Source organism: Pongo abelii, chromosome 12, assembly GCF_028885655.2.
Source record: "Pongo abelii isolate AG06213 chromosome 12, NHGRI_mPonAbe1-v2.0_pri, whole genome shotgun sequence".
Classification (NCBI taxonomy): Eukaryota; Metazoa; Chordata; class Mammalia; order Primates; family Hominidae; genus Pongo; species Pongo abelii.
In genome coordinates, this window is record NC_071997.2 from 65,707,342 (window position 1) to 65,728,886 (window position 21,545).

A 21,545-nucleotide genomic window follows, 5' to 3' on the forward strand; every position below is an offset into this window, starting at 1 on the left:
TTGTTATAAGCATCTAAATCCTTTCTTAGGTGTTATGTATTTAAAGCAGGTAAATAGGGTTTTAGCAGTGCTAAAACCATATATGCAATATGATTATAGGAATAAAATGTGTTTCTAATCCTTAATGATAATGTATTCTTCTAAAGAAACCACTCCATGGTTAACTATGTTGAATGTCCCTGATTAACAAGTGGAAGGCAGTGACATAATTAAGAGGTTATCTGTAGTAATAAAAATGTTCAAACCTGTCTTGGAATGTGATCCCTTTAACAGATAATTTTTAAGAATGCATGTCCTTGCTTTCTCTGTGGAGACACACGTTAGTGATCCCAGGAGGGGAAATAAACATACGTTTTTAAATGAAGATATTTAAAATGTACCCCATATTTCAGCATGTTGCTGTAATCTGGTCTTTTTTATGTTCCTCCTATAAAACCTAAATTAAGCCTCTTAGGAGTGGTTTTGCTGCAGGTTTCGACTAAAAACACAATACATTTTAAATGGTTCCAGTACTTGAGTGCACTTTTACATGTAATCACTAATGTGCATTCTCTTCCTCTCTCTTCCAAGCACCAGTCCTTCTAAAAGGAGGAGACTTCTTTAAAATTTAGCTTCATTTGAAATGTAAACTTTTAACAAATAGTAATTGCTTCTGTAGCTCTATTGATGAAGTGACTGGCAGCAAATCTTTTCTTTCTTTTTTCCCCGCTCTCTCTGTAACATTTTGAAATACCCATCAGTGTCAAAGGAAACTGCACACGCCTCCTTTGGTGCTCTAAATAAGGCTCAGCAATGTTAAGAAAAATGTCAGAAAAAGCTCAGTGGATTAAAGGAACATTTCTGCATCATGTCAAGGAGGATGGCAGGGCAGACTGGTCTGCATAATTTTGAAAGATATTTTTTGTAAAATGCTTACTCTTATGAACCAAATGAAATTTTATTTGGAAAGATTTGATATTGTATTTGATAACATACAACCTTCAGTTGTTTTTCTAAATCTTGTTATTTTTTAAATATGTCTTTGGTATGTATTCTTTAAATTAGAACTATAATACACTCATCTTTTGGTAGAATGTTCCTGTACCTGGGTGCAGTGTTAAAATACATTTCAGACTTTTCCATGCATTTTTCTTTTCTTTCTAAAATTCTTGGAGTGTTCACTCAGCGGAAGCAGTGAAAATGCTCGGCTCTTCCACATGCAAATTTATTGAACTAGTCAGTCCCTTTTCCCCTTAAATAAAATGTGTATATAGTTTTGGAGATTTTCAAAAAATAAATCATTTACATACATTTGTGTATTAAAACTAAATTGCTGGTATGAGGTTTTTAGTTTGTTTTGTTCTATTTTACTAAAGAATATGCAATAGTCACAAAATAGTGCAACGACAGTAAAATATTCCACAGTATTGTAACTATGTAATTAAAACAACGTCAGAAAACATCTTAAAAATTTAATACTAGATACCACCAGAAATGGCAAGATTAGTTTTACAGAAACAAGGTAAGTCTCAGCTGATTTTAAATATAAACTTTTCCAAAACAGGTTAAAAATGAATTTAGACAAATTTGGCTCTTAACCTTTAAAGACTTCCTGCCCGCTTCTGTATGTCCTTTATTACATTAATTTTTTATTTAAATTACACCATTAACTGGATATGAATTTATCAAGAATACATGTATTGATTTATAAAACAGTACCATTAATTATTATAATAGCTAGATGTAGCTGATATTACAAAGCCATTTAAAGGTTTTTAATATAACTTGGACATACATAGATAGATAGACATTATGGACAAGACTACAATTTAAACCGGCTACCAGCAGTTAATGAAATCCTTGATTTATATTCTAGTTTAGAGATTGATTATATTGTTGCTTTGTAAAACTATTTATATTATGCCATTTTTCAAAGGATGTCTCAATAAAAAAGCTAAATAAAATATTCAGTCAATTCCCAAAGCAGATTTTGTTTTCTATATTTTAAATGCTGGTGAAAATAATTGATTGTGTGTGTTCCAAGCTTTGTCATTTCCATTCCAGAGGCGGCTTTCCTGATGGGAGCCTCGTTTGCATATGCACACTTTCGCACAATTTTGATCCTTGCAGAAACAAATCGCTTTTCTTTATTTCATTATGCCTCCCACCCCCAGTAACAAACCCATGTATATTTCACAGACCCCAAATATCAGGACACATAAGTCTTTCTGGCATCTTTTATGTTATGCATTTTTTTTTCTTAAGGTTGTGGAAAACTGGGACTTACCCCAAAACCGCAAAGCAGGCAATCACGAAGAGTATTTGGGTAAGAATGCAATCTGAAGAGGAAAAAAAGAAAAATGAGGAAGAATATCAGCAAATAACAGTAACACTTTCAAATTACTTTTCAAATGGTAATTAGCCAGCAAATAGATTGAAAGTTAAATTCTTTTCACATTGTACTTGGTTTGGGTCTCCCAGTCTCTTTATTTATATCACTTTTCCTTGCCTGGCAACATATGTTACCGATTTATTATAGTATTTTTACTGTTAGCAGACAAATCTGAAGGCTAGCTGAGAAGGCTAGCTTCATCTGATGACTTTAACAACAACTGCAGGGCATCCTTGAGGGTGAGCCAATAGGCTCTTTTGAAGCTATAATACTATTAACCATTTTGATGCTGAAATACTTCTCATAGCCAAAATTGGTTCTGCCTTTTCATGGGCACTCCAGTTTCTACACATAAGAAAGTTAATGTAAATGATTTGTTTTGTAAATATTTCAATAGCCTTCTAAGCACTTTCTTCCATGTGTCTTAAGTTCCCTAAAAGCCATCGGTTTGTTTATTTCCCCTTCTTTTACAGACACTGAAATCTGTGGCACACATTCATAAGTAAACAGCTATCAAACATCAGGTTAAGTTGTCACGTCCCCCTCCCCCATGCCATTAATTCTCTGCTATGCTATTAAAAGAAACAAACATCCTTTAGAATTTAAATGATCATGTTTCTCTGGTATATGTACAGCCTAGAAAAGTAAAGTTCAAGCAAGATTCTTCTTGGCTAAGAATCTGAAATTACTTTCCAAATTAGAGACACCATTAAAATCAAGACCGTTTTAATAGATATGTGACCCTAGCTAAAGGTTTATGCCTTTTAATATGTCCATGTGAAAACGTCTGTTTTAGAATTTTATTTGTTGACTAAAATATTCATTTTAAAGTTAACAAACTTCCATTTTTATGATTTCTAATGTACGTCAGTCCAAATTATCTTGTCGTTTTAATTTAAAATTTTTAGCAACAATTTCTCAATTTAAGTGTATGTGGGATTCATTTACAATTTCAGGTACATTTCATAAAACCTCCTTTGAGCATTCACGACTTGAAAATTTAGAAATTAAATCCCGATTACTGGAAGCCAGTATTTCTTGTCTAAAGGGTCTGGCTCAGCAACTAAAATTTAACGTAATTTCAATATTGGGAATTCAACCGATAAAAAACAGATATTCAATGCAGTACTGGGGTTCTGACTGTCAGAAATGTCCATTTTGAGGACCTGAAATACACTCTGGACCCCTGGGATCCAGAAGACACTAAGAAACGATTCAATATGTCCATCCAAACATATCTAACATGAGAGATTCTGTCTACAAATCATAATAATGCCACAGCTCTCTGACGTATTTAAGAATACACAATCATACCTGGTTTTAAGACATTTGCATATAAAATTTGACTTCAAAACAGGTGGTGAAATAACTACATCCATGCAATCATTCATCTGATTCTAATTTTTATGCAAAGTTCTCAGGTCTTTATCATTTATACTTCAATATACTTTAACCACTCTTATTTTAGTATTTATGACAATGGCCCCACCCACTGCACCAAAAGAATAATAAGTAAATGTTATATTCAGAAATATATAGTTGTATAGTTTCATCCTAGTCTAATTAACGATACTATTTATGTTGGCCAATAGTTTATATCTGTTATCAGATACTTACAATATGTATTTCTTTTTTGTCCCAGCGTGGCATTGTATGGTGACTGTGGGTAATTTTAGGTCAGAAGTAATTATGATCAAAAGGATTTCAGCTTCAGAAAATGAGGCCAACTTTTTGAAGGCATAAATGCACTCCATTCCAAAAGTGATTATATGTAGTGTTATGAAATCCCAAGTGACTCAGTGCTAGTCCTGTCATTCTAAATGCCCTAATTAAGACAAGTTAGTTTCTAAATATTATTCTTCTTAGAAAGATGGAGAAAATAAGGTTGGAGGGCGAAGAGTTTTCTTTGTCCTCAAAAACATATGTTTTTGAACCAAAATCTAATCTCCAGCAGAGTTTGATCAGCATAGTTAGAAGCCTGCCAACTGTGTACACGGGGTTCCGGGCTTTTCTAGAACAGGTCCTCTACTCTGATAATCCAGCCGGCAGTGCCCTTAATAGAGTTGCCTTCCCACCCTCCTCTACCTACCACATCCTCTCCCTCTCTCTCCTCTCTCTTTCACCTTAAAACAGGTGTCTTTTTAATGCCTGAGTCTAAAGATACAGGTTTCTCTGGCTTCTGGCTCCAGCTCTGTCATGATCATTTTCAATAATTGACATGGCCCCTTCTCAAAACCACTCAGATTCTTAGCTGGAATCCCTACTCCGCCCAACATCAACTCTTCCCCGAACCCCATGGGCCACCCCCCTGCTTTCTGTTTTGTTCATCACCTTGGTTTCGTCCCCCCAGCCCCATTTCTGACCTGCTCTTTTTCTGGATCAGACGCAGGCAGGTTGAGAGGTAATGAGAACCAGATGGACATAGTGCAGAAATTGCCCAAATGGGTATGAGAATGTGGGGAGCTGTCAGGCATGGAGAGAAGCTGGAATTTTTCAGCAATAAAATGGGATTTATCGCCACTCTACCACAGTCATTGCCTACAACCGTTTACCTTGACAGAAACCCCATTCCAACAGGCCACGCCGATGCAGATTCTTTTTTCCCAAAGAGTGATGATTGGTATTTGTTCTAAGGCTCAAATGGCCTGCACTAAAGGTGAAGCATTAGGCCAAAGTCCTGTATTCCCCACTGAGGCAAATGAACCTGCTAAAATAAGTTCCTTCCACAATGGCTGTGTAATTGAAACCAGAAAGTGAGAGAATTTGATAAATTGCTTGACCCTGAAGGAATGTTAAGGTCATAAATTTTCATTGCATTTTTTTCTCTCCTTTTTTTTATACTTTTATATATTGATTATATTTAGTATCTACCTCAAAATTCAACAAGCTTACAGAGCATCGGTTGTGGTCCCAAGGGAAAGCACAGTAAATCATCAATTAAGAGGGCAGGGAGCATTCTCCCCTCATCTTCCAAAGAGAAATGCCAGCTCCTTGGTAGTCCAAGGACAGTTATGGAGGTGTCTCACATCTCAGAATTATTCAACTTAGCACGCAATTTGTCCTGGCATGGACAAAGTAAAATCTACAGAAAAGACGTTTCTCAGAAGGGTGCTGCTATACTTCTATCATTTAAGAATGATGAACTGTTAAGAAACTGGCAATCCATTTGCAGGAATCACACCCACATACCTTTTCTCACGGTAACCTAAAAATAAGAAAGATTGCATTTTAGCTACAAACGGCGATCCCCGTTTTTAGGTAAATTGAAAGTGTGCCTGTGTTTGCGTGCATGAGCACCCATGCTTCTGAATGCTGATTTTGGCAAGTTCACTTTGAAATTATTCAAACTTTTTCTTTTTTGAAATGTGGATTGTCTTAATGTGGTAATAAAGCACAGGTCATAAAAACAGCCCAAGCCACATATTACACAATGTAAAATGGACTCAAATATGAAAGTCATCACGTAATAGAAAATTTCTACACATCTTGCTGGAAGGTTTTACTTGTTTTTCTAAAAAGTGAATGAACTGAGCTTGCCAGCATTTTAATTTAGCTGTATTCTCTACTGATCGCTTATGGTGCTATATTATGAAGACATATACTCTCTCAATTGGAAGCAGGTTAAATAATTTCCTGATAGCCAAAACTTCTTGTCCTTGGCAATTTTAAAGGACAACATATCTCCTTTGCATTTGTGTGCTAGGTTTGTTAGAACCATTAAAGAAATAAAATCAGAAGTATTTTATCACGAATACCTCACTTTTATGTTCAGGATTTTCAGAATTCCGGAGAACCAAAATGAGATACAGGGTGGAGTTTCTCATTTACCATTAGGAAAATTTCTCTAAATTAAGGAAGTTTCCTGCTGATTTATTTTCAATGACTACTTATCAGCTTAGAATTTGAAACCAATGCTAGTTTTAGGATGCACAGGTATTAATTAAGCCCATGAGTTTTTCCTCAAAACTATCTGAATTGTGTAAGAAAAAGATCATTGATGTTGCTTTCCACAAAGTATTATCAGTAGGGATGAGGCTAAATAATGTCTAGTTTTATACCTCACTTTCTTTTGTTCACAAGTAATTAATGACAGTGTTTATTAAAGGTATTTCTATCTCAAAGTAACTTTTTGTCTAGTAAAGAAGAAGGAAAGAAGGCCCATGAAAGAAAAAAATCTCAAATTTTTGTTATTTGTGAATACAAAGTCAGAATTTTGGAGTAATACGAAGCAGTAAGAAGTGCCAGGGCTGTTAGAAACCTTGGAATCTAGCACCAAAGTACACAAGAAGATGATAATTTCATATGTTATTGCTTATGTGCATATAAATATCCTAATAAGATTTTAACAACAACATGTCTTCATGTTATAGAGAGGAGATCATGATGTACATATGATCAGCCTTTAACCCCGTGTCTTTTTCCAGTGTTAAAATGTGGCTTCCTTCCTCTACCCTCAAAAATTTTGCCGCAAGCCTGTTTCAAACAAACAGAAAATAAATATATGCATATGTATATATGTATACATATCTAAGTATAAATAAAATATGAACAGAAAATGGAGTCAATCACTAATATTTTTGCAAACTAATGTTCAGCTGATGCAACTCAATTTTATTTTGCATCACATTAGTGTCATAATGGTAATGACTAGCCTTTATTCACTAACAGTTTGAGTCAGCACTTTGAGACATTTTCACATTAGGTCATATTGCACATTCGTGGCTGATACAAAGGTTGATTAAGAGAGCTGCACAATTGTAAAGTGATTTGGTGTGAGTTGAATTAAGTTCTCTCTGATAGTTACGGGAAATGTGACCCACTATAACTAAGCAGAAATAATGTATGGGCTATAGGGGGAGAATATATTTCCACAGAGTGCTTAAAGTAATACTCATTTACAATTTAACAAAGTCCTCTGTCTGTTATGGAAGAATTCTATCATGGGACCTGAAAACAAGCAATGAATTACAAAAAAGACACTGGAGGCCTGGTCTCCAGTTCTGTTCCGGTGAAAGTCAGTTTTTGCCTTTATGTCCCTTTTGACCTTCTCAATAAAGACCTTTTTTCCCACTTCTAGACACTGTCTGCTGCTTTTCTGAAAACCATCCTGTGTCACAACCAAACCATTTGACCATAATGTAACAATTCTGAGGCAAGGCTAAATTGCTGGGCCAGTGAGACCTGGAAGAAGGGGGAGGAAAAAGAGTCTTTTAAAGTAATATTGTTATGGAAAATCTATAAGTTCATCTAAAATTTGAAGGCATAGGATTTTCTTTAATTCACCCAGAACTTCAAATAAATTGTAAAAATGGCTTCTGGAAGGCAAAAGTACTGTTTAATTGAGCTTAAAGAGAACAAAAATAAAAGCTAAAACTCACAATTGTTGGTTTGTTCAAAAAGGGCAAAAATAGTAGTTATTATTAACACTGTATTCACAACATATTGTTCTCTCTATAGAATAAAGAAGCCACAGAAGATTTTCTAAATATACATATATTGGTCGGGTGCATTGGGCTCACCCCTGTAATCCCAACACTTTGAGAGGCCGAGGAGGGTGGATCACTTGAGGTCAGTAGTTCGAGACTAGGTTGGCCAACATGGTGAAGCCCCGTCTCTACTAAAAATACAAAAATTATCCGGGCATGGTGCCACACGTCTGTAATCCCAGCTACTCAGGAGGCTGAGGCAGGAGAATCACTTGAACCCGGGATGTGGAGGTTGCAATGAGCTGAGATCGTGCCACTGCACTCCAGCCAGGGCAGTAGAGCGAGACTCCATCTCAAAAAAAAAAAAAAAAAAGAATATATATATATATATATTCTTTTTGCACTACATATATGTAGTGCAAGTGGCTTTAAAATCTAAGGAACCTGGAAAAAAACTTAAATGGTATATGGCACTTGGACAGAAAGAAAAACTCCTCGGCTAAGCAGCTTTGGTCCTGAGGACAAAAAAGGACTTTGACTTGCGCATGCATTCTGCTTGCTTTCTTTGAAGTGGCTTTCTGAGAGATATACTTCTAGTGTGATAAAATCACATTTTCTTTCATGTGTTTGATGTGTTTATTAAATTTCAGTTTCCCAGGTAGACTTTTCTGCCCTCCACATGTATTCCTGGATTCAGTCCCCTGCCCGTGGGCCCATCACAGTGTGCCCTACCATGCCCCCACAGACAGGTTACCTCCAGTTTATTCTAAATTTCTTTCCAATTACATCTGAATTTTTACAGTTTAAACTGAACTTACTTCCTCAGATAAGGATGAGTAGGCAAACTAAGTGGAAGGGTTCCCCTAAAAAAGAATTGTATGTGTTGATTTTTTTTTTAATTCACCAAATTAGAAATACGAAGTTGTAATAGCCATAATTATTCTCAGTATTTATAAGTACATTTATATTCCAGGCCCTGTAATTATGGTTTTCACAAGAATGAAAGAAAAAAGTGCCCTTCAAATTTTGGAAGAAATATAAAGAAGAACTCTTTGGAAGGAAGGAAAAAACAAAGGAAGGGAGGGAGGGAAGGAGAGAAGAAAGAGAAACAGGGAAGAAAGAAAAAGCAAGAAGGATTGATTTTAGCTCTTTCACTCTCTTCTGACAAAGACTCCCTCGAATCAACCATCCCTGTTGACTGATTTCTGTCCCTCAGCTGTGAAAGACGGCAATCTATGAACATGATATATGAAATGGCTACCTTCAACTTTGCTGTCATTTGTTTTTTGTTACTGCATCCAATCAATATTCATAATAAGCTATAACATGAATCTGGATAACCCCAAGTCCACTTTGTTGTCACTCCACCTAGATTTGATGATTTAATCACAGAAACAATGGTCATGAGTATCTTCCAATGGAATATTGAATGACCCAGATTGAAAGGTAGATATCCCTGGACTCACAGTCTGCCAATTAATCCCTGGAGCAATGGTGGCACTATGTCTCAAGTCCATACGTTTTCATTTTGAATACACTCTTGGTATCTGCAATCACTTAATTTACATTTTCAAAAGGTCACTTGTGGTGCTATCTGGAATGGATAGTATATTTTATTTATTTTGAAGTAGGCTAATTTGCCTAGCCAGGAAGACACACCTCTTCAGCCACTAGATGATGTAAATCTGAATCAGCCATAATATCACAATGAATAGGTATTTTTCACAATGAAAAGTATTTTTGCTATTTTGTTAAGCAATTATGGGAATACTTGAATTTCTCCAACAGTTTAATTTAGTAGACAAGAACAGCATTTATTGAGAGCTATGTTGATTAATAGTAGGGTTTTTTATTGTTATTTTTGTAGAATTAATACAGCAACATTACGGGGGTGCAACATGACTTTTGATGATCTGGCATGCAGTGATTAAATAAGGTTAATCCTCATTTTATATGCTAATAGGATATTTATAATCTCTACAGCATATCCAATTTAATGATTTTATTCTCTGTTGTTTAGAAAATATTTCTTATTAGTAAAAGAGAATATCCTTACATTCACCACAGATGCTAATTTAATTGGGTTTGAGTGCATTGTGTATAATTAGTCCACTTCTCTAATATTTCATCTATAATTACACAATGAACAATGTGCTTAAACTTCACAAAATCGGTAGGTTTAAAAGAAAGTCTTCACAAAGACTGAGCATTCCATTTCCAAGGTTTCCCAAGCCCTACTAACAGCCTGATGAAAATAAACTTCAGGCAAGTCTAAGTTCACTGAATGGTGAATGAATACCCAAAGGCTCTGAGACTTTGTAGTCTAAAGTCTAAAGCTAAAAGGAAGTTCCCCTCCAGCTCCACTTAACCCACTCGATGACAATGTTACTGGCAGTGTTGTTTGGACCAGGCCCAGCTGTCACTGAAGTAGCAGGATAAAAGTCCCCACATGCTATACTCCCAAGGTCCCTGCAAATGTCAACCTTCAAGCTGGTATTTTGAATGGCAAAGCTATTGGGTTTGAGGTCTGGATTCTCCCCCACCCCATCCCAGATTCCTTCCTTCCCCCAGCAGTTAGAGCTCTTTCAGGAAAATTCATTCCAGACAGCAGCCTATGAAGTTTTATCACGAGAACCAACTTTTAACTTTGTTAGAAATTGTGAGCGAGAAGAGAAAGAGGAAAAAGAGAAAGAAAGAGAAACTGCTGTACGATTTTCAGAATTCCTCTACTGATCTCTGAGTGTGTGTGTTTATATTGCCCATCTTAGCTCAAATGAGGCTATTTACACTATCAGGCTAGTTCATTACAGAATTTTAAAAAAAAAGATTGCAAGGATGAAAGAAAAATGGATTATGAGGTTTTAGCTGAGTTTTTCCAAAGGCTATAATAGCACTCCATTGTCAGTGCTATACAGCTCAGGGGAGTTCGCCAAGATCAACAATATATCCACACAGCCCTTTCAGTTCAACCTCTCTTGTATTCCTAAAATGTCCACCCTGTAAAGACCTTGAATAGTTCTTACTTTCTCATTTCACCTTCAAACATGTTTGCTTCACTTGCAACCAAAAAGAGAACCTTGCCAAAGTGACTACTATGACTCAACAGCCTACCCACTGGCCAACAGGCAAAGACCCCTAAAGACATCAAGCAGAATCTCTTATCTTTCAAACTAATACTCTGGAAATAATTTTTTTAAATCAGTTGGTCCTGGCATTAGTCAGGAAAAATAGAATCACTACCAAGTAGTTCAACCTAGAGATTTAATCTAGGGAGCTAGTTACAAAAGTGTTGGAAGAACTGAAAGTCCAAATGGGGATGATGAGATCACCAAGAGTTTGGCAAAGACATAAAGCCACTGCCACCCCTTGACTAGAAGGACAAAGAGAAGAAGGCAGGTCTGAGACCTCAGGGGAGAGGTAGGCATTGCAGAAGCACTTTCAACGCAGGTAGGAGAGTGGGAGAATGGCTATCCTAGCCTCTCTCCTCCTCCCTAACGAGCGTCTCCCTTTGCAGAGCCTTTGTGGAAGCCAGATGGCAATGTACTTTGCAGGGTTAAGCCGCCTGGAAGACAAAAGAGCAAGGAAAGGATGGGAGTGAGTCTGAGAGTAAACAGATAAATGACAGGCACAGCCCTTCTCAACAGCCGTAAGACTTTCGTGTGAAGATAAAATTCCAAACAACCCCCCATGTGACTACAGTAGAAGGAAATTGATATTTATTTTGGTTTCAAATTACTAAGGTGTTATACCTAGGAACCCCAGCTAGGAAAATGGCTATCATGTTGAGAATAAACGTTCAAGCAAACCCAATATATTTTAGCTGCATGGATTAAAAAATAATACAAGTGCTTACAAAGTTGAGGCCACCCTTACTCTCAAACCCTGAAGTTTTTTGTAAGGGTAATGTGTCCTTTCCTACACCAGTGGCCCACAGGCAGCAGAGTGAAACACAAATAGGAGGTCAATCTTCACTTCAAATTTTCTGGTTTACATAGATTTTGTCACAGTCCAAATTTTGCTGGGACAAGGGTGGAAGGTTTTGTCCAGGGAAGCACTGCTGTGCCCTGACTGAACAGCAATGCACACTTTGTGCTCCCTACTCACTGTCCTGCTGCTACAAAGCCAAATCAACTATTTTTTAATATTTTTTCTACTGTCCCCACACCCCTAAAGCTATTCTTCCTGGATACCAGCTAACACGAATGGGGTTTATTGTTTGCACTCAGGAATAATGCCACCTATATCCTTGAATCCTCATCACAAGTACACCTTTCAAGGCTAAACATTTTATCTTCTTACTACTCTATTTTCAGCCGTATCACTTGCCTGTTAAAATGCATGGTGTAGTTAAAACAGATTTGCATTTTGTCCTCCAAAATGAAGATTTTATAAGTTGCCTTTTTTTTTTTCCTCCTGACCAGAATCCATATTACTTGGAAAGGGAAAGGCCAAAGGGAAATTATTGCTATTTTAGACAGCAGCATAAATTTTCTTTCTATTTTTAACCTAGCTTTTAATTTAATAAGTTTTATGACCCTTATATTAAGTACATATGTTTTACAAGACATTGTGTCCCTTGAGTCACCCTGAATTTGTTCTACTGTACCAGAGTTAAATAAATGAATATTGTGTTTCTGATTTTACTTCACCTTGTATTTGATCCTTTTAATATGCCTGGTAAACCTTCATAAAGGAGAGAGAAACAACACAACTCGAAAGTCATCTAAAGCTAAGCATATAATGTTTTAAATAAAATTAATGAAAGTGTCTCTTTATAATACTTTAAATTTCAGATTTCTGTCCCACTGGTTTTTATAATAAATAATTAAGGATATACAAAATATTGGAAATTGTCTCATCTCCCAAATTGGCAACTAAGCATACGAACACTTTTTTATGCTCATTCCATTGCCCTGTGCAAAGGTATGTTTTCCTCAAATTAAAGTTTCAACATCGAAAACAACCATTTTTCTTTGGAAATATAAAGTGACATCAATTTTTTTTAAGACAATTTCTCACTTTGTTGCTCAGGCTGGGATGCAGTTGGGTCATCTCTGTTCACTGCACCCTCAACCTCCCGGGCTCAGGTGATCCTCCTACCTCAGCCTCCTGAGTAGCTGGGACTACAGTTGCATGCCACCACACCCAGCTAATTTTTGTATTTTTTGTACAGATGAGGTTTTGCCATGTTGTCCACGCTGGTCTCAAACTCCTGGGCTCAAGTGATTTTCCTTCCTTATCCTCCCAACTGCTGGGATTATAGCTGTGAGCTGCCAGGCCCAGCTGACATTAACTTTCTTATAAAGATATTCTATCATAATGTGTTCATGGTCATTTAAAAATTAGTTTAGTGTCATGTAAACATAAAGAGGGCTGCACCAATCCTGAAAGAAAAGATTATTTGAACAACTCTATGGTTATTTAAGAAGAAAATGTTGAGTTTCTAGCAGAATGGAGAAAATCACCTATAGAGTCGACATAAAGAGATAAGTTTTCCTGAGTTTACAGGGGAGAGATAAGGGTGAGCAGGAGCAGACGCTTGACTTGACTCAAAGTTCTGTGTTTAAATAGTGCAATATGTAGCAATTTGGCAATGGTGACAAAACTTGTTTTTTAATTATTAAGATGTAGCAGATTTTTACATCCTACCAGAGTACAGTAGCTATTGATTCAAGCTGAATATTCAACTAGAAATTCTTTAGAATGTAAGGATTTGCTCTAAAATGTGTTTTATAAATTTGCTGCTTTAATTCTGATTTTAAAAATGGCTTCCCAATGCATGCAACGTTTAGTAAATCAACAGGCCACTAAAAGTGAACTTTTGGTCAATGGATTAGGGTGGCACAAACTCAAGATGGAAAAGTGAGCCTTTATCCCACAATTTCAGATTGTGTGCCAGACTATATAACTATGTATACTTAAGTTTTATAATGTATAAAATTCAATTGAAGAAGCCATTAATTTCTTTCCTATTTATTTTGTTTGCTTTTGTCTTACTTCAGTGGCTTGGAAGGACGTGACCTTAGAATATAACTAGTTATTCAGTAGAATCTCCCTCAAACATCTACATAAGAATTGATGTTTATTTCATAACCATGGGCTCCAAAATTGATATGTTGCCCTGTGATTTTATTGTTAGAGGAAACCATTATTTTCAAAAGGAAAAAAAAAATCTCAGCCTTTCTATATTTCACTTCAAGACTGAGTGAACAAAATATTAGACATGTTTGAAAACTCTTTGAATATTTGGCACCTTGTAGGTTATTTGCATTTAAAAGATCTTTTGTTTTGTTTTTAAAAATAATGTAAAAGTCCATAGTATCTAGAAACTCTTGGTTAGTCAAACCAAATAAGTTATAGCCCCACTGCTGAGGAATACAGTTTAGGATGGAATGTTGGCATTAGGCTCCAGGAAAACAAGGGCTGGCCATTTTAGCCCTTCATAGGGAACGCCTGGTCACCTCCCAAGGGGCAAATTGATGTCAAGTTCTGCTGTCTGTCAGGATTAAGTGCCTGTTTGCTTTTTCACTAACATGTGGTTTGAGAACAAAGCAGCTCAAATCTCCTCAGTCCCTAACAAAGCATCTCAAATTGCTGAGTAAAATTCCTTAATCCCCCATCTTAATCCGAAAACACCAGCAGTGCGGGGTAGAACACTGTGGTCTCTTTTTGTACTGCTCTCCACCCCACCCACACCCACCTTCCTTCCCCATCCCTGACCACCTCTTCCTCACCACCACCATGAACATGTGCATTTGGCTCCTCCAGTAAATGGTTCTTCAACAGAATATTATCAAACAGGAAATTCAGGTAACTTGGTCCAAAATCATGATGTTTCTAGTGATATTTATTCCTTATCAACTTCATTCGTTTTAAGAGTAAAGGGAAAACATAAAGACCAGACAGAGGGATTAATGGACTGCCTTCATATAACCTTGAAGGTCATGTGTATACAAATAGTCTAAGTGTCATAAGTTTTAATGGACAGGTTTTAACTGCTTCTTCGTAATATTTGTCAACTCTCAGTTGGAAGCCAAGAGGATATGGAGATTTTGAATACAAATTTAGAATATTTTTACTAAGGTAAGAGAAGGAAGCAAAACTAACTTAAATCATTGAAACTATGAAATGATCTTTGGTAACATGAGCAAAAGAATCAGCGGTTGGAAAATATTTTCCATTATTTGCATACGTTCATTACATATTAAGGGTCAAGACTTTATCCATTGACTAGAGTGGAAAGGCTCTAACATGTTACTGCCTTAATTTGCAAAATGTTGAACTCTGCAAGTTGAATTATACAAAACCTTACTTTCTCTCAAAATAAAAAGGTATTCTTATGATTTTAATACTTTATAATATCTTTCCTTACCAATTTTAGTTGAAAATAATATTGGTAGATTTTTCTTGAGGGGATTTTTTAGGGGCAGTTCCCAAATTAAGTTCTGATTTAAGAAAGCTGAAACTCATGGCAGTTATCTTTTTTCGATTTTTCTATAATAAAGTTGAATAAAATTTGCCATAATAAATAAGTAAAATCAGAAAACTCTACTCCTGCACTCTAAAAATTTTATTCAATTGAATGCCACTTTAAAAACAGATACTGATCTAGTAGGCTCTTGCTGTTTTTCCACTCTTTCACAATTTCCCCCCCTACCTGAAACAAGTGAAGTGAATAAAACCCAATTCCCCAGTAATCCTGGACTCTCTTTCAGTATCTGCATCTCTGAGAAATGGTAATAAAGCTCCATAGAGAATGTAAAAGATAGAAAAGCTAAAACTTCCCACCACCTATGAAAATAGCACCAGTGCTATATTTAATAGCATCACTTTCCCCATTTTTCTTCTTGGCATTTTTCTTTCCACAGGGTTGGGTGAAGGAAAAGAGCCGAAGGAGAGGGAGGAGTGTGCAAACATACTAGTTCCAGCTGAAGCCCTTATTGACAACTGCCTCTGAGACTTTTAACTTCTATTTTAAAAATAAAGTAATTGGAATTCAGGTAAAACATCACATTTTTCTCAGTAAATTTATTTATGCTTGTAAAAATCCCATTTAAATAGTGGAAAAATCCCCCCTCCCAATTCAGAAATGATTATCTTTTACAAATGTCAGCTTTTTAAACTCACCACTTTAATATCAGAAAAATTGAAAATCTGGGCAGCTGCTATAGCTCCTAATCCATAAATCCTCAACATGAACCTCTCCACCCCAAACCCACGATTGAAGGCAATACCCTAGGATGACCTAAATAGAGCCATAATCCCAGAAAGGCTTCATGGTTCAATAGGAAGTACATGGACTATAGCCAAACTATCTATGTTTGAGTCCCAGTTCTTCTTTTTCCTGACTGTATGACCTTGGGAAACTCACCTAACCTTTCTGTGCCTAAATTTTCCTGCAAAATGAGCATAGTGTTTGTACCTAATTCCTGTGACTAATAAATGAGTTAACATTTGTGAAATACAATACTGTCTGATGTTGAGTACATGCTATCAATATATCAATGTTTGATTTTTAAAAAAATTTACACCATTCCAAGTTAGTTTAAAAATAAGATCTTTTCCCCCCCAACTTTGTTGAAAGAAAAAGCACTTTATATCTTAAGCTGACAGCAGGGGAAGAAAAGAGATAACATGATAAGAGAAGATTTTGTTTGAAGAACATGCATGACAAAAAAATTGCAAGTAAGTGAAAAACATGAAAAGTATATCATTATGTGTTCAAAACATTTGGAAAAGAATATGATGTGTTTCATGTCTTAATAGCCAATCTTAGTCATAACCAGTAGTTCTTTGAGAACTCTTGATTATTCTAGACAAGTTATTTTGCTAAATAAACTGTTGGATATTTAGGGTACATCTACCTTGGCAAATATTTATTACTAAAAGTTGGATTTGAACAGATAAATACCATATTTTGGAACATCTTAATTACCTGAGTTGAGATCCCAAAACAAATATTTTAGCAGCACATATATATATATATATTTTTTATAACTAATGAATATGCTCATTTTAAACATTAAAAAAATCGGCTCCTGGGTGAATGTGTTCTAAAAGGTTCTATAAAGTTTTTACAAGATTTCTCATATATCCTTCCAGGTGTCATTTAAAGCAGAATTCCTAGTTGCCCCATTGAAATAGTCATAAAAATGTTTTCCTTCATTCATTCTTTCAGCAAGTTTTCATTGACAACATACCTGTGCTAAGCCCAAGGTTAGTTACAGTTATGTGGCAGTGAACAAAACAGACATGATCTATGCCTAAAAGGGTATGGTTGACAAAGATTTCCTGCTGGCTTATGTACACCCATATAAAAATGGTGGAAAATCTTTTGTCCTAGTCTTGCAGCCTGGTTGCGTTTTCTCAGCTTCTTCAAAAAATGGGGATATATAAGTATATCAAATCATCACATTGAAGATCTTAAATTTATACAATTTTATTGGACAATTATACCTCATTAAAGCTTGTGGAGGAAGAACAGGAGTTATGTTGACTGTGCAACACAATCTGAGAATTATCAAGACAAATTAAGGGGTCTGGATAATGTTTCAAAACATTAATCTCACTTTAGCATAGGCAAGATTCCCAAAGCTAAGCTTGAGTGAAAAACAAGGAGAAGGTCCTTTAATATAGGTCAATTTTATCAAGAGTTAGAAGGAAAAATACAGAGGGCCCATGGGTCATGTCAGCTTAGCATCTCGTTGGTCATGGTATCATGAGAGTTTCTGTAAAGAGTAAGATTTGAAACGGGGATGTTACAAACCTGTGCAAGGACTACCATTGCACAGCAACAGTATTTAAAATGTTTGGAAGAAACTCAAAACTTTCTGCAGGCCATAACTCTTTAACACAAGTCATAACACAACTGAAATTCTTAGACTTTCTCTGGTTGTATACTCATGAGGCCAGAGCCAAAGGTTCAATTCTCATGCTCACTAGTTTCACCATATCTTACAAGAATAACTGATTCCAAACTAGAAATCTCACTTAAATCAATACATAATTATATACATTCTTATATACAGACATACACACAAATGTAGAAAAAACATTATGAATTATTCAAATGATTATTAGTAACAGCCACCCATATCTGATCAAAATATCTACATATGATATCATTCATAACTATTGAGTTCCCAAACTTCAGATAGCATGAAAATTACCTGGAAGGCTTGTTAAAACACCAACTTCTGGGGCCACCTCCTGAATTTCTGATTCAGCAGACCTGGTGTGGGGCCTGAGAATTTGCATGTCTAACAAGTTCCCAGGGGATACTGTTCCTGCTGTTCAGAGAACCACTTTGAGAACTACTGACATGTCAATGCCATTTTGCCTGAATGATGAAGTCTGGGGGTGATTTGATACCTCTCTGTTCCGGTGTGTTCAATTTGACTCTGGGAAGATGGTAAACAGCTGTTCTTTCTCCTTACTAGAGACAAGAAAGAAAATAGAATTAACCTGCAGCCAAATGATTTAAGTTTGCTCTAGAGGGGAAACGTCCTTACATAAGGGTTATTAAGCACTACGATGGGCTTAGAGGGTTACTAAGAGAAAGTGTTTGTTACCTACCTCCCTGGAGGTTTTTAAGAGTTTCCAGGTCTTACTTGAATAGAGGGGAAGAAGAGAGAGAGCACAAGGCACACTATACTTTCAGGTGGGCCCAGACCCATTTCTCTACCTTTTGGTGGACTGAGATAATTATTTTACCTTCTTTTGTTCCTCAATCAGAGTGATAAGAAGTTTTTCCCCTGTCCTCCCTTACCGCAGAGAGTGTTTCAGATTTACGTCAAATGGAAATAGTTTAACGTATACTCTTTCCTCAAGACAGAAGAACAGATCAGCCAGGGCATCTTGGCTTCTGACTTTCTGCTCCCCATGCTAGAAGGCACCAGATTAAGAGCCTCACATCTATCTCCTTTGAGTAAAAAGCCCAGACATCAACTCAGGAAAACTTACCAGAAGTCTACTTTCAACATGGGTCAGAGCTTCCAGGAGAATGAAAACAGATTTGGTTGGTAGCCAACACAACAAATTTTCCGCAGGTTAAAGTCTTTAATCTCAGCTCTTTGCCTGCTCAGAATACAAGACCAGTCACAATCTACAACTCATTCTTCCCCTTCATTCACTAGACATCTGAATTTTTCCAGGGTTCCCATCATGGAATTTGAAAAACTGACACTCACACTCCCATCTGCTGCAAGAGATGGGTTCACAGCCCCTTTCACTGTTTCTCACCTGTGTACCTTCAGCAAGTTAGTCCCTCTGTTCTTCCTCTGTAAAATGGAATCAATTATATCTACTACGCTGGGCTTCCTTGGTGACTAAATGAGATGCAGTGTGAAGAGGATATAGCCCAATGCCTGCTCCACAGAAGGGGCTCAACAAATGTTAGGATTTTTACTCTTCTTTAAAAAAAAAAAAAAAAAACCCAGTCCCTGAAGCCTCTTAAGTCTAATCAACATTTGTTACAAAGACAATTTTGTATTTAAATGTGTAGATTTTGTCTATCTCAGATCTTCTCCAAGGTAAATGCAACTTTGCTTCACTGAGCGCCTCTGGATTTCCACTTATCTATACAATAGGAAAATCCTCTCTTGCACTGGTATATTAATAGGCAAAATTGTTTTGCAGGCAGTTACACAATTAATTCCCAATCAACATTTCCTTTGGAGCCCATTATTTCCTTTAATATATGTAGTGAGAAAATGGAGAAATATCTTTGGAATCAACACTGATATTCAGATTTCTCTGCTTTGTTGAAAACAGCAAATAATAAGCCTTCACTATTTACAAATTTGGAATTATTCTGATTGTAACTAAAAAAAGCGAATAGTTATAAAATGGAAATAATATGATTCTCTATCTCAAAGCATCACTGAGGATGAAATGTGATGATGCATGCAAAATAGCAGAGTTCATAGTATGTAGTTATCTGTAATTATTGTTATTAGTATGATAGTTTTCATATTTGAGGATGAAAGTCTTCTTCAGATCTAAAAATCAATGCTTAGAAGTAATTTAATCCTGAGGAAAAGTCTGTTTCTTTCCCTAACTCTGTGCACACCACCTTTATAGACATAACCAGAGCCTGTGCAACCTCATCCACAGAAAATCTCTACTTGTGCTGTAACTTTATTTTTTTATTACTCTGTAGGAGTAGGTGTTTATGGTAAATCTCTGAGTACATTTCTTTCATAATTGAATTCTGTATTTTACATCCTCCCTTCCAGCCCATATTTGTGGAAAATGTGCATGGAGTCATGGTCATTTAGAACAGAAGCTACCCTAGAGAACTTCTAATCTGTTCACATTGTTTCGCAGATGAGAAGACCGAGGTTCAAAAATGCTGGGTGATGTTCCAAAGCCCCTAAACCTGTACTGTCAGCTTAAGAACGCAGGCCTCCTCCTTCCCATCCCAGAAAATAGGGAATTAGTGCTGAGAAAAACTAATTCAAGGTTTTGAATATCTGTTGCATAGAGTGTGTTTTTATTCTCATATTTCCAAGAATTCTTGTATTTGTGACAGAAACCAACTTTAGGAAAGTTCAGCAGAGCAGGGTTGCACGGGCTCACATAACATAACCCCAGGCTGAGTAAAAATTCAGGGCACAAGACCAGGTCTTGTTATTGGTCTCTTGGCTCTTTGTAGGTTGACTCATTTTCTCAGGCTGGCCTTCTCTACAAAGCCACCTTAATATAGGAAAAGAATTATAACAATTAGGGCAATGTCCTACTGAACATGACAGCAACCCACTCACATGAGCATAACTAAACAGAAGTTTTATTTTTCTCATAACAAGAATTCTGAAACGGAGTAGACCAAGGCTGGTACAGCTACGTGAGCCAGTTATCAATGATCCAGGGTCCTGTCAATTCCTACTCGATTGTTCTTAGCAGGCTTAAGCCTAGTCCACGGTGTGCAAGTTTCAGGCAGAAAATGGAAGAGGATTGAGGGCAAAAGTCATCTGTCAGCTGAGTCTTTTATCAGGACACCAATATTGTTCCAGGAGCCCTACACTGCAGACTTCCATTTGAATCACATTGGCCAGAAATGGGAACGTGATCACATATGGCTCCAGGAGAATGTGAGGAGATGGATATTTTCAAATGGAAACACTGCCACTATTTTTTTAAATGGGATTTTCTTCACAGGAGAAAAGGAAAGAATGAATGTTGGGTAGGTAACTGGTCTTCTCTATTATTTCCAACCAGACAAATCCTGAAAAGAGCCATTAATTGGCTCTCTTAGTCCTCGCACTCACTCTTGTGGCCAGGACAGTGGGCTATTATGATTCACAGACCCAACCAGAACCACAGGTGGGTTAGAAGGAGAGGGGTCTAAACTAAGGAGGAAGGACAATAGTCAGATAAAGAAACAGAGTGCTCAGCAGGCTAGATAATAAATATGACAGTCCAAATTGCATAAAGTAAAAGTATAAGCCAAGGATTTGCTCAATGTTTAAAATACTGATTGGGATCTTGAATTGTGAAAAGCATCAGGAATTTCATCTGATGAAGTTCACCACATATTCCAAAGCCATAGGAACCTTGCAGTAAAAGGCAGAGTCCAAATGTGAAATATGTGAGATTGCATACCCATGTGTCAGGTGCATCATTTTATAGCCTATGGGTGAGTAATAGGCCAAGGCTAGGTATCTGCTGCCTCATCGAGTGATACTGTCTTCAATCAAGTTAATTAAATTAATATGGCCTGCACTAATGAAAACTGTAAAAACCTATTT

At 36.5% G+C, this 21,545-nt stretch overlaps 1 long non-coding RNA gene across 1 annotated transcript; it reads right to left on the bottom strand.

Moving 5' to 3' along the window:
- Positions 1-1,844: 1,844 nt before the first annotated feature.
- Positions 1,845-19,308, bottom strand: LOC134759702 (uncharacterized). Its single transcript, XR_010136282.1, has 3 exons — positions 18,760-19,308; positions 18,169-18,232; positions 1,845-2,318 (listed from the first exon to the last, which is right to left on the bottom strand). It is a non-coding gene; the product is annotated as an uncharacterized LOC134759702 (long non-coding RNA).
- Between the last annotated feature and the right edge of the window lie 2,237 nt (positions 19,309-21,545).